Here is a 5,153-nt window from a genome sequence, read left to right on the forward strand (position 1 = left end):
CAGATATAGTTGTCAGAGATCATGAAGAAAAAAAATGCTTTCTAATTGATGTATCAATACCGGCAGATGACAACGTGTCTCTAAAAGAAATGGAGAAACTCTCAAAATACAAAGACCTGGAAATAGAGGTAACTAGAATGTGGAATCTGAAAACAGAAACAATTCCTATCATAGTAGGTGCATTAGGCATGATAAAAAAATATTCAGACAAATACATAACAAAAACACCAGGACTTACAAACACATATAACATACAGAAAATTGCACTACTAGGCACTGCACACATCCTACGCAGAACACTTTCCATACAATAACCATCAGAGCATCACAACAAATCACATCACATACCCAAGGCACACAGAGCTGCGCTCGGTAGTGAAGTCAAAGCACGCTATAAAAATAAAACTACTGAATAATAATAATAATAATAATAATAATAATAATAATAATAATAATAATAATAATACTAATAATAATAATAATAATGTGTTTGCGTGTGTGTGTGTGTGTGTGCAAGCACGCGTGCTCATGTTCACGTGTTCAAAGTAGCAAGCAATGGGACCATGGGATTAAGAAGCACACTTTTGTAACACATCCACGCCTGCGGCTAAACTCCAACGTGTGCGATTAGACTAAAAAAATATAGAACGCTTCACCATTGTGCAGGGGCAATGTTAATCCCTGTATCGTTCCAATTTTAGAGTATGTGTTGCCAAATCAATACACGCAAATACAAGGGTTCTTGGACTCACAAACACACATACACAGATACAGACAGGTATATATTTCATTACTACCCACAAGGGGCTAAACATAGAGGGGACAAACAAGGACAGACAAAGGGATTAAGTCGATTATATCGACCCCAGTGGGTAACTGGTACTTAATTTATCGACCCCGAAAGGATGAAAGGCAAAGTCGACCTCGGCGGAATTTGAACTCACAAGGTAACGACAGACGAAATACAGCTAAGCATTTCGCCCGGCGCGCTAAAGTTTCTGCCAGCTCGCCGCATTTTAGATACAGACAGGTATATATAATTAATCAGGCGGCGAGCTGGCAGAAACGTTAGCACGCCGGGCGAAATGCATAGCCGTATTTCGTCCCTCGATACGTTCTGATTTCAAATTCCGCCGAGGTCGACTTTGCCTTTCATCCTTTCGGGGTCGATAAATTAAGTACCAGTTACGCACTGGGGTCGATGTAATCGACTTAATCCGTTTGTCTATCCTTGTTTGTCTCCTCTGTGTTTAGCCCCTTGTGGGTAGTAATGAAATATATATAATTAATCGTTTCGAGACAGGTTGCTATAATTCAATTAGTGTAACATTTTAGCATTATATTCTATGCTTTACTTAGACAATATTAAAGAATAACAAGTTGGCTTCATCATAACCTTGATTTTCAGAATGCAGGGTATTTAGTAAAATATTAAAAAAGTGGTTGAAAATTCTTGACTTTTTCCGACACTAATGCAGAACGTGTGGAAAATATATTCTCTAAGGAAATGTGAAATTAATAACGTACTGATACAATGTACTGAAAGATAATTAAGTGCCGGATGGATGCTGCCATATAGAGGAAGTAAGCCAATGGTGCTTTTTGTACCAAAGCTTACAAGAATAATCGAAAAGGCGAATATATGTATGTACATATATAATTTAAAAATAGAATAACATCTTTATAAGAATTTATCAAGTAGTTAGCGCGAAAAACCTCATAGGAGAAAAAATCCACCGATTTTTTTCACTTAAAATATCTATTTATATTATATAAAGGGCATTACTACACATAAATGCCACACGCTTGGAGGAACTCTTAAAGTCAAAACTACCAAAATGTGTGTTTATTTACTTTGGTAATTTTGACTTTAAGAGTCCCTCTTAGCGTGTGTTATTTATGTATAGTAATGCCCTCTATAATACACACACACACACACACACTCACACACACACACACACACACACACACTCACACACACACACACACACACACACACACACACACACACCACACACACACACACATATATATATATATATATATATATATATATATATATATATATACAAAATTTAGAGGAATGACCACTAATAGTGGACAGCCTGTATGCTAGAAATAGATGTCAAACTCGCCATTTACCACGAAGGATGTGTTCTCAGGAAAAAATTCAGCAAAAAACCAAAGTTTAAAAATAAGCAAGACAAATGAAAATATACAAAATAAAAAAACCATTACCTACGTACTAATTAGTTTCACTTGTTAATATTTACGTATATGGATACGTAAACATCTGCAAGATCGTCAGCGTAGTCTGTTGTTTACGAAATACAATTTCGTTTGGAATAATATTCCCTTATATTATTATTATTATTATTTTATTATTATTATTATTATTCAGTAGTTTTATTTTTATAGCGTGCTTTGACTTCACTACCGAGCGCAGCTCTGTGTGCCTTGGGTATGTGCTCTGATTTGTTGTGATGCTCTGATGGTTATTGTATGGAAAGTGTTCTGCGTAGGATGTGTGCAGTGCCTAGTAGTGCAATTTTCTGTATGTTATATGTGTTTGTAAGTCCTGGTGTTTTTGTTATGTATTTGTCTGAATATTTTTTTATCATGCCTAATGCACCTACTATGATAGGAATTGTTTCTGTTTTCAGATTCCACATTCTAGTTACCTCTATTTCCAGGTCTTTGTATTTTGAGAGTTTCTCCATTTCTTTTAGAGACACGTTGTCATCAGCCGGTATTGAGACACGTTGTCATCAGCCGGTATTGAAACATCAATTAGAAAGCATTTTTTTCATCATGATCTCTGACAACTATATCTGGTCTGTTGGCCTTAATTTCTGTATCTGTGTGTATCGGCATATCCCAGAGTATGGTTGCTTTCTCGTTTTCTGTGACCTTTTCTGGTGTGTGCCTATACCATCTTTTTTCTGTTGTTATTCCATAATGTTGGCATAGCTTCCAATGTATGTAGGTTCCAACTCTGTCATGTCTGTGAATATATTCCTTCTTAGCCAGGACTGGGCAGCTAGAGATAATATGATTTATTGTTTCTTGTCCATCTCCACATATTCTGCAATTACTTGTAATATTTCTTTTCATTACATGTTTTTGGTAATTTCTGGTGGGGAGGCCTTGGTCTTGTGCTGCAATTAAAAATCCCTCTGTTTCTGCTTTGAGTCCTGAACTTCTCAACCATTGCTGGGATTTTTCTTTGTCTATTTCTTTTGCGTTTCGTTTAGTGCAGTATTTACCATGAAGGGGCTTTTCTTGCCATCGTTTTATCATAGTTCGTTGCTGTTCTATTTTTAGTTTGGATTTCATTTGTTTTATAGCTTTTGTTGTTTCTTCATCTTCTTCTTCTTCTTCATGTTTATTAGGTGGTATGATTTCTTGTTTGTATTTGTCAGCTTCCTTAAATACTGAGAACAGTTTTTTGTTTTGCTCGTGTTTTGCCGGTATCTGGATCAGTTTTCCTTCCTTCTGAAGTAGATATTTTTGCAGTCCTATGGTGGTTATTTTATAGTAGTTTTCCAGCTGTATAAGGCCTCTACCACCTTCTATACGTTGTATATATAGTCTTTCTATGTCAGATTTTGGGTGATGCATCCTAGATCCTGTCATTATTTTTCTTGTTTTCCTATCTATTTTGGTCAGTTCATTTCGTGTCCAGTTAAGGATATTGTAGCTGTAACTTATAACTGGGACAGCTAAAGTGTTGATACCTATTATCTTGTTTTTAGCATTGAGCTAATTATTATTATTATTATTATTATTATTATTATTATTATTATTATTATTATTATTATTATTGTTATTATTATTAGTATTATTATTATTAGTATTATTATTATTTTTATTATTATTATTATTAGTAGTAGTAGTAGTAGTATTTTTATTATTATCATATATACATACATACCCTAACAGATGCACAGACACGATGTATTGAAAATTCTAACTGGGCCCCACCTGCAAGGTCATGCGCTGTTTATCTTGATATGAGATCACCATGTCACGCGCATATGGCTGCGATGCATGGTCTTGGTTTTTCCTTATCGGACGTGTAAACATGATGGGTATGCAGGGATTCGCATATTTTACCGCAGTGACACTGATGACATGCACTGATCACTCACTCAACAATAATACTATAATTTATTTTGGCTACATATGTCAATGATTGACTGCAACAATGCTAGTGCACCACTTTGTATTATTTTTGGTCATGTGAGTCGATCCAAGTACTTCTTTATTTGTAAATCAGGAACTTGTACTATCGGACATTTTTACCCAGATCACTATGTTATAAACAGTTACAAACACACACACTCACGTACCCGTACACGGAGTTAAAAATATACAGTATTAGATACATAAGCAAACAGATATATAGATAGTTAGGGACATGTATAGATAGAAAAAACTGTGAATTTCTTACGCCTAGAAGAGATAAATCGGTAAAATAAAAGAGAATTGGTAAAATGTATTTTCTACGTATGTATAACATTGTTACTTAATTTAATTTCCGTGTTAAATCTTAATGCGGTTATTTGCAAGCCATATTTGATCTTGATATAAAAGTGTCTGAATATTTCTAATATTTTAAAATGTCAGTGACGTGGTTGCTCTTGAGACTGCTACTCAAAAGAAGCGAATCACTTCTGGCTTTAAGTCTCTTGAGGAATCTATATTAATGAGTGAAGAACATACACACATTTCTATTGAATGCTTGACTTTTTTCCCCTTTTTTTTTCTAAGATAAAGTTTTAAAGTCATGAACAGCTCTGTTTCGTCTTCCCTTTGGACTCGTCAGCCTGACATAACTTGGGATCTGAAATTAATTCAGCGAAATGCAATGAAGTAAAGAAAAATTATCCCCTTCCTTCTTTACCTATTATCTTCTTCTTCTTCTTCTTCTTCTTCTTCTTCTTCTTCTCTTCTTCTTCTTCTTCTTCTTCTTCTCCTTCCTCTTCTTCTTCTTCTTCTTCTTCCTCTTCTTCTTCTTCTTCTTCTTCTTCTTCGACTTCTTTTTATTATTATTATTATTATCATTATTAATATTATTATTAATATTATTGTTATTGTTATTATTATTATTATTATTATTATTATTATTATTATTATTATTATCATTATTA

General features: G+C 34.2%; 1 pseudogene; it reads right to left on the bottom strand.

The window, feature by feature from the left end:
• Positions 1 to 636: 636 nt before the first annotated feature.
• LOC115218144 lies at positions 637 to 724 on the bottom strand (annotated as a pseudogene).
• Between the last annotated feature and the right edge of the window lie 4,429 nt (positions 725 to 5,153).

This window comes from Octopus sinensis, linkage group LG12 (assembly GCF_006345805.1).
Source record: "Octopus sinensis linkage group LG12, ASM634580v1, whole genome shotgun sequence".
NCBI classification, from domain to species: domain Eukaryota; kingdom Metazoa; phylum Mollusca; class Cephalopoda; order Octopoda; family Octopodidae; genus Octopus; species Octopus sinensis.